The following is a 9,812-nucleotide window of genomic DNA, read 5'->3' as shown; positions in this document are numbered from 1 at the left end:
TATGATCAACATGATAAATTCTTTTTGGTCAAGTCTTAAGGTTTGCATTGCACGAGTAAACATTGTGCATCATAGTATTTTATTTCGTGTAAGTTTTGATATATAGTTGGTTTTTTTAAAAAAAAAAAAAAAAGAGGAAAGGTGTTAGATATGAATAAAGCCTCATGTGGTTAAGTACCGATGCTAGAGAAATGTCTTTAAAAAAAAAAAGGCAACAAAAAAAAGTAAAAAAAAAAATTATAAGTTTAAGATGAATTGGCGATCACTATTAAAAATTTTTTAAATACCTAAATGCCAATTTGCTCATTCAGTTGACCCCATTTCATCAGTCATGACCCTTTGATAGCCTTGAATTCAAATTTGTGAACCTTATTTTCACCTGATATTGTTGGCAATATTCTTTTTTAAGGCAATGAACAAATGAAACAGCCATTAAAAAAATGTGTGGTTCCTAGAAAATTAAGTTTATATGACTTTATTTTTTTTAGAATTCAAATGTGATAATTTGATATGATAAGATTATGCTGCAGTTTCAAAATTTTCAAATCCAAGTTTTGTAAAATGCAGTTAAGCATACTACCCTTTCAGCTTTTTATCCCAAAATTGACCCGATCTTTTGTCTTGAGGTATATTTGTCAAAAAAAAATACCTCATTACCTCTAAGGCAACTTAAGTTATGATTAACCCTTTTGTTTTCTTTTTGTGGAGTAACTTAGATCATTTGATACCTTAAATATGTTTACCCCACATAATCCTTTTTTTATCCATTTTATATGACCCTTCTCTTGTAATTACTTTCATTATGGGTGGTTTGCTAAAATGGGGCATCTTCTATAAAACGTATTACTGGCAAAATGAATCTAGGTGTGAGCTATGGGGGCATAAAAAAAAAAACAAAAAAAAAGAAAAAAAAGGGCAAAAAAAATTGGTTATGACATCATGCACTTAAAAAAAAAATTTTTAAGTAAATCCAAAAAAGGTCATGACAAAGTCAAAGTTTTGAAAAAAAAAAGAGCCAAAAAAAAAAAACCAAAAAATTTTTTGAGATAAAAAACCTTTTTTAATGTTCATTTTCCTAAAGAGTAGTCTTCAATTTAAGTGTTTATGCTTGAAATGACAAATGGTCATCGTTCATTATCCGTTCACAAAAATAAAAATTTATCTCTTGTTATCCCTTTGAGCTTGTTGAATTCTTTCAAAATAAACCTTGACCAAGGATCACCTTCCACATTGAGGGTAAAAAATAAAAGAGAAAGAAAAATGCATTTGAAGGTTAAGAATGAGAATGTCTAATGGAATCTCATGTGATAGGGGTAAAAACCCAATATAAAAGTTCATAAAAATTTTGAATCCACTCAGTGAAAGGATGTAAAAAAAAAAGGAAAGAAAGAATAAAATAAGAAAAAAAAAAGAAATAAACGGATGGAAAGCATAAAATAGAATATGCCTTAGAGTGTATCCTTCTAATGAAAAATGATCCTTAGTTTCAAATACCCTTAAATACTTGTTTTGGGCCTTTCTATCATTTTCTTTGACAACCATGAACCTTAACCTACATTACAACCTTTGAAAAGTGAATATTGCATTAGGTATGAAAGCTTAAACTTGAAGAGTTTCTCTTGAAAGAAATGAACATGAATTTTTTGGGTTTCCCTTTTATTACCTAATTTTTTGTTTGAACCGTTAAACCTTTTCGAAAAAATTCTTTTCCTCTTTTGGATTACATTTGAATTTTCAAGTGCATGGTGTGTAAAAAAAAAAAGAGAAAAATAGAAATAAAAATGGCTATAGGGTGAAACCCTCAAAAGGATAGTATAGAGCCAACCCTGAAAGGTTGCTCCTGATGCTAAGTATGGTGGATGCTAAACAAAAATAAAGCCAAACTTTTTTGAAAGATCTGAAATATCAAAACCATAGAAGTCTGAGATGGGTTGATTATTCCAAAATAACCCTTTAAAATCTTAAGCCTTTACCGCTGATCTTGACATATATCAAAATGTGGCATTTAGAGACTAAGAAAAATGTTGAATATGTTTGATTTTCAAGGAATTCATGCTTTTAGAAAAGCTTCTGTTTCATTTGTGAGCTTGCATGCCTCTTTCACTCCCTTCAAGGGTTGAAGCCTTTTGAATAAACATCGCTATCTATAGAACTATTACATCTATTTAGAAAGAAAATCCTCACCTTTTTCATTTTTGATAGGGATCACCAAATTCTAAAAAAAAAAAAAGAAAAAAATCCTCAATGAAGTTTTAAGCCCAGTTTATCTAGCCATCAATGAGGTTTTAAGCCAGTTTATCTGGCTTCAAATAAGGTTTTAAGCCTAGTTTAGCTGACCTTCAATAAAATTTAAGCTTAATTTAGCTGACCATCAATTAAGTTTTAAGTTCAATTTATCTAGCCTCAAATGAGGTTTTAAGCCCAATTTAGCTGGCCTTCAATGACATTTAAGCCCAGTCTATCTGGCCATCAATAACATTTAAGCCTAGTTTATCTGGCCATCAATGAAGCTTTAAGCCCAGTTTATCTGGCTTCAAATGAGGTTTTAAGCCTAGTTTAATTGGCCTTTAATAAAATTTAAGCCCAGTTTATTTTATCCCAAAAGAAGTTTTAGAGTTTCAAGGTTCTATCTAGAATAAAAAAAAATTCTCGATGCAAAATCTTTTGAAAGATCTTGCATTTGCATTACTTGTATCATGAGAAAGACATTTAACGTACAAAAAAAAAATATTCAAATTTGCATCGCTCATATGTGCAACATGAAAAGGATATTTGCATTTACATCACTTACATCTGTACCATAAGAAAGACATTCGCATTTGCATCACTTGCATTTGCACTTGCACAAGATATTTGTATTTGCACCATAAGAAAATTCGCATTTGCATCATGGCATCCGCATCTTAAGAAAAGGTATTTGTGAGAGCATTTACATGAAAAGACCATTGTCATTGTCAAATATAGTTACATCAAGCATTCGCATTCTTGCATTTGGATTGAGATTTGTATTTTTATCAACATTTCCATTAGCATCATTTGATCAAGATGGACATTTGTATCATTGATTGCATTCATTAACTCTGATTGGGGAAAAGCCATTTTCAAAAAATTTTTAAATTTTCAAAGTTCTATTGCCTCTAATTAAGAGGAGCACTTAAAGATCTTGATTTCTAGGACCTCCAAACATCAATTCAATTCGTGGTGTTATCTTGATTGATTCATTATTCTCGACTTGCGGTATTGTCCAAGTCGATTATGTAAGACCTTCGGGCATGATTTCGATTCGCGATGTTATTCCAATCAATTTTTTTTAATTTCTTGACTTGCAATGTTGTCCCAGTCGATTTTGTAAGACCTCCAGACATGATTTCTGTAAAACTTCCTAGCATAATTTCGATTTACAGTGTTATCCCGATCGATTTTTTAATTTTGACTTATGGTGTTATCCCAGTCGGTTCTGTAAGAGCTCCGGACATAATTTCGATTCACGATGCTATCCCGATCGATTCATTATTCTCGACTTGCAGTGTTGTCTCAATCGATTCTGTAAGACCTTCAGGCATGATTTTGATTCGCAGTATTATCTCGATCGATTTTTTAATTTTGACTTACGGTGTTGTCCCAGTCGATTCTGTAAGACTTTCGGGCATGATTTCTATAAAATCTCTAAGCATAATTTTGATTCGTGGTGTTATCTTGATCAAGTCATTATTCTTGACTTGCGGTGTTATTCAATCGATTCTGTAAGACCTTCGGGCATGATTTCTGTAAGACCTTCAGACATGATTTCGATTTGTGGTATTGTCCTAATTGATTCTTTATTTCTCGATTCACGGTGTTATTCCGATCGATTCTTTACTTTTCAATTCGAGGTGTTGTCCCGGTCATTTTTGTTTACGTCTCGACTTGCAGTGTCATCCCGGTCGTTTTCTTTGTCATTTGACTTGTGGTTAAAAAAAAAGAGGAAGAAAAACTTTTGAAAAACCCATGATTTGCTTTCGGACAAAATCGTTGTCTTTATCTTGTCCTATTCTTGATTCTCAGTAATGTGCAAAGAGAGGCAGCTGTAGACACCGGTTTTGTCTAGGTCTACTATTTTCAGTTCTTGTTTATTATTAACAATAATATTGATTTAATTAAAATTAAAAATTTATAAAATATAAAATATGGAAAAAATAAAAAAAAGGGTCTGGGTGGCCAGTGGTGCCTTGCACGGCGCCACTGGCCACCCACCCCACTGCTAACACCATACCCTTATCCCTACCATACTCTGACTACCCAAAACCACCACCCATACCTTACCAGGTGCATGTTCAACCTGTTACCACCATCCCAATCCTATAAAGGACCAGATCACAACCTTTTTCACTCGGGCTGGAAGCACTAAAACCGATAGCCACCACAAAAGAAGCCCATACAGACACACTGCTATTCCTAACCTTAATCAACCCCTCGTTCACCGGATATTCCCCCCACCAGAATACCAAAAAACACGCACTCCTACCAACAACCTCTTAGACAAAAAAAAACCCAAACAACTCCTAAAATACCCAAACAGAAAACAAACAGATCTACGAAAATCAATACAAAAAAACCATAAAACAGAAACCACAGTACTCACCAAATTGATGAGGAACACAGCGCCAAGGAGATCCTTGTAACAAAAAAGAAAGGTTATTAGTTTGAGTTTTTTTTTTTTTTTAAAGAAAAACAGAAAACTTTAAACCCCTATCTACATTGATCGAGACCGTTTTCGGTGAAGAGGAGACTGGATCTAGAAAGATAGCGTCGAAAAGAGCTTCCAGGAGGATTTCAGAATTTTCGATCACCGGCGACCACCACTGACAGTGACCGATGCGACAGTCTGGCGACCGGATTCCGGCGGGGCTAGAGAGAACCCAAAGCTCTGAAAATTTTTTTTTTTGAGAAAATGGTGAAATGAGCTGAAAAAAAACTGACTTTTATAGAAAACATTAAAAGCAAAACGACGTCGTTTTGAGCATAGGGCCAAAACGACGTCGTTTCAAGTGTAAGAGGATCCGCGCGTGGACCGAACCCGACTCGAGATTTGCGTAAATCGACCCGCCAACCCGTCTCAACCACCCTTCAGCTAGTTTGGACGAACAGGTCTGAATCGTTCCTCAATCGGCTCAACCGAATTACGTGCTGAACCGAACCTTTTTCGATCCAACCGAACCGTCGTTGACCGGTTTGGTTCAGGTTAAAAAAAATTTTTTTTTTGAATTTTTGAATTTTTTTTACATTATTATTTTTTGTTATTTTAAGTATTTTTTTTATATATGTATGCATGATAAGTTTTAAATTTATTATGATAAGTTTTTTAATTGTTTTAATAATAATAAAAATGAAAGTAAGTAAGATAATAATTAAAAATATATATTAAAAATGCTTAAGATAATAATAATAATAATAGAATAATAATTATTATTTTCCCTGTCTAGATGTTGGAGGAAATAAAAAACATTTTCTTAAAGAAATAATTTCGCCTAGATGTTGGAGAATTATTATTAATAAATTTTCATAAAAAGAAATATATAAGAAATTTTTAATTAATTTTCAAAAATCATTAAAATCGAACTTACTTCGAAAATTTACCTAGATGTTGAAAATTTTTAGAGATGTTCGTATTTTCTTAAAAACGAAACTTTAAATACTAATTTTTAATTTTCAAAATCATAGGTTTCTAAAACCCCTAAAATCCAAAATCCCCTAAAATAAAAAATCTCAAAATCCAAAATCCCTAAAATCTAAACCCTTAAATCGAAACCCTAAACCCTAAAATCTTCAAACTCTAAAATAAAAACCCTAAACCTTCTATATCAAAAAATTCAAGCCTTAAAACCCTCTAAACCTTAAAACCAAACCTTCAAAACCTCTACTCAAGACCTTACTCAAAACCTTATGAAAATCTTAAGGACACTATGAAAATCCATTTGAAGCAATTTGTTCCCGAATGCGCCCTAAATGATGGGGTATTTAGAAAATTTTATTTCGTTAAGTCTTTTCACACGATTTCTTAATTTCCATTAATAATAAGATTAATAAATAAAAAGTATAATAGTAAATAGGGATCTTAAATATAAATAGTCGCACCTAAGTTCTGCCTAGATGTTAAAGAGTCGGGTGGTCTCATTATACTTAAGAATTCAACTTTTAAATTGCATTTAATTTTACATGATATTCATTAGCATACATACGTTAATGTGTTATCATCGATAATTGTCTGTAATATTCTCTCTTTAATTTTTATTTACTATTTGATGATAAAATATTTTATAATAAAAAAAATAATACATTTTGAAAAATTTTGTGATATTATAAAATAAAAAAAAATAACATTCCGAAAGAAATAATTCTTGGTACTCTGCCTAGATGTTAGAGGGTCGCTAATAATTATTTTCTATAAATATTGTTATTTCATTTTAAGAATTATTGTGTTAAATCTTAAGCGAAAAGAATTATTTTAAATTCTGTCTAGATGTTGAAGAATTTTAAGATAATTCTTTAATTTAAAGATTTTCTCAATATTTCTAAATAAAAATTTTAGCAAGATTTTATTTTTCCAAATGAAGAGAATTAGTGTTAAATTTTAAATTAAAACCATTTTTATCTAACACCGAAAATAGCACATAATTAAATGGTACCAATTTATGGGCGTTGTGGGGGTGCTAATCCTTCCTTGTATGTAATCGACTCCCAGACCCAATTTGATTTTTCGTAGATCAAAATTTATCTTTTTGATAAACTTTGAACTTGCTTTTATAGTTTTATTAAAAAGATAAATTTTTGGGTGGTCAATCACACCCTAACAAATATTGGTGGCGACTCCCCCTTTTATTTCTCTCGATCTTAAAACTCTTTTACGTCTGACGGTCCCAAAATCGTTACGACAAGAATGCATCTCCAATTTTATCCATAATCCCTTTAATTTTACATTTCACTCCATTTCTTCCATCAAACCACAACCTATACATGCAAATTCAACATAAATCACATAAATTTAAACTCAAATTAACTTATCAACTTTATAAAAAGCATTCACAAAAATTTTGAACGTGTTTTAAAAAATAACTGTTTATCATTTTTTTCTAAGAAAAGAATTTCTCAAGCTTTTTAAAAATAAAATAAAATAAAATAAAATAAATAATACTGCATAAAGCATATGAAGAATAAAACAAGCCTTAAACAATCCATACACCTCATACACCATAACATTCACGTTTAAGAAAAAAAGGTTTGTTGTTCGATCAAATTTATTAAGAAAAAAAAGCGAAATTCTCTTTTCCTTAACTTTTTTTGCTTCCTCAAATATGCTCTTTTCTTGCTTTTTAACTTTTCTTTAATTTTTTCCTGAGAAAACAACATCCTTTTTTTTTTTTTTTCATTCTTTCTTTTACTACTCTTTTCATTTTTAATATTTCTTTCTCTTCTCAATCTACGATTCTTTCTTTTTAGTGTCAAAATAAAAAATCATTTGACCACAAAAAGCAACGTGTCTTTCTTTGGAGTCTTCATTCGTCTTTCTTCAAATTTCTTTTAATTTGTTTAATTTTAACTCTTATCCAAGAAGGCAAAAATCTTTAAAATACTCTTAACAAATTAAATAATTCTCTATCTGTATCTAAAAAAGAACGCGTGTTAGACGGAAAATGTGTGTAAAAAAATTTATATGATAATTAGATATGAATTAAAATTTTAATAAAATCTAATAAAGCTGCGTACGCAAACTATTACACAGTATTGATGAAAAGTCAAAGATACCTTTGTTTATGTAAAGCAACCCGGAGCAAGAGCCCCGACACACGGAGAATTTTTTTTCTTTACCTTCATTCAAAGTTTATCTTCTCTTATAAGAGTTGGCGAAGTCTGTGATCTTGGTTAAAGCTTGAAGAAAATCAATCCCACTAAGCATGGCTTCTCCTTCTCTCCATTCTCTCTGTCTCCTGCTAATTTGTTTGTTGCCATATTCTGTTACAGCCCAAACATACCGCAACATAACATTGGGCTCTTCGAAGACCGCTGGTAATGGTAACTCTTTTTGGACATCTCCATCGGAAGATTTTGCATTTGGGTTTCAACAGATAGGAACTGGTCAGATGTTCATACTGGCCATATGGTTCAACAAAATACCTGAAAAAACCATTATTTGGTCAGCCAATCGTGAAAATCTGGTGCAAGCAGGGTCCAAAATTGAACTTACCACGGATGGCCAGTTTGTTCTAAGTGATTCGAAGGGAAATAAGGTGTGGACAGCGATTTTGACCGGTACAGGATCAGTAGACCATGCAGCTATGCTTGACACGGGAAATTTTGTGCTGCCTAGCCGGGATTCTACAAACACGTGGCAAAGTTTTGACCTGCCGACTGACACCATACTACCCACACAACAATTTAACCAAGGCAACAGACTTGTTGCTCGCTATTCAGAAGCGAATTATTCAAGTGGAAGATTTCAGTTTATATTACAGGTTGATGGGAATCTTGTTCTTTACACAACTTTCCCACTGGACATGGTGAATACTGCTTACTGGTCAAGTGATACTGTAGGAAGTGGCTTCCAGGTTATTTTCAACTTGTCTGGCTACATCTACCTAATAGCTAGAAATGGAAGCATTCTTAGTTTGATAGCATCTAATGGAGCTTCAACTAGTGATTTCTATCAGCGAGCAACTCTTGAATATGATGGTGTCTTCAGGCAATATGTTTTTCCTAAGAGAAATGGTGCTAGCAATGGGAGGCCCATGTCCTGGTCTTTGCTGTCCGCTGTACCTCCAGATATTTGCATGGATCTCATGAAGGAAATAGAAGGTGGGGCCTGTGGATTCAACAGCTACTGCGTTCTAGGAACAGACCAGCGGCCGAGATGTGAGTGCCCACCTGGATACTCATTCTTGGATCCAAATAATGAGATGCATGGCTGCAAACAGGATTTTGTTTCACAAGACTGTGATGGATTGCAAGAAGCAAATCTTTTTGGTTTCAGAGATATGCCCAACACAATTGGTCATTGGGAGATTATGAACACTTGTGAACAGTAACTGAGGATTGGTGCAGACAGAACTGCTTGAATGATTGTTTTTGTGCCGTTGCTATCGTTACAAATTATGGTCAATGTTGGAAGAAGAGAATTCCTCTCTCAAATGGGAGATCTAATCCAAGTGTGGGAGGAAAAGCTCTGGTCAAAATAAGGCAAGAAAATTATACTTGCAAATCTGCCGTTGAAGGTTCAAACAGTAACGATCGCTTAACTTTAATCCTCATTGGGTCTCTTCTAAGCAGCTCAGTGTTTCTGAATTTCCTTCTGCTGATAGGTAGTATTTTCGTTATTTGGCGATTCAATAACAGGAGAAAAAAGATGCTTCAAATCCAACGAGCAATACAAGGCATGAGCTTGCGATGTTTCACTTATAAAGAGTTAGAAGAAGCATCAAGTAAATTCAAGGAAGAACTAGGGAAGGGTGCATTTTCTGTAGGGGAGATAAACTACACTTGGAGCCCATGGGAGCACACCAAAGAACTCATACATGTTGGACACCATTTGAGCCAAAAAGCTTAAGTTATTAGATTTTTGGATCCTTCATGCATATATAAGATATCTCATTCAGATTTTCTAATAATATGGGATTCTTTACTCACACGTGAACCATATCCTAATAATCTCTTCATTCACTTGTGAGTTCTAATCAAGTCTCACTTTGACTTTCCGTGCGAGTAAGTTTTATCAACACCTCTTTTGGGCCAGGTAACCTCACATCTCTAATATGTTTTTGGGTCAGGGCAAAACACTCAAC

At 33.0% G+C, this 9,812-nt stretch overlaps 1 pseudogene; it reads left to right on the top strand.

The window, feature by feature from the left end:
- Positions 1 to 7,570: 7,570 nt before the first annotated feature.
- Positions 7,571 to 9,577, top strand: LOC111303964 (G-type lectin S-receptor-like serine/threonine-protein kinase LECRK3; annotated as a pseudogene).
- The last annotated feature ends 235 nt before the right edge of the window (positions 9,578 to 9,812 follow it).

The sequence above is a fragment of the Durio zibethinus genome, chromosome 13 (assembly GCF_047325235.1).
Source record: "Durio zibethinus cultivar Kanyao isolate XHJ-2024 chromosome 13, ASM4732523v1, whole genome shotgun sequence".
Classification (NCBI taxonomy): Eukaryota; Viridiplantae; Streptophyta; class Magnoliopsida; order Malvales; family Malvaceae; genus Durio; species Durio zibethinus.
This window is presented reverse-complemented; position numbering and strand designations above follow the sequence as displayed.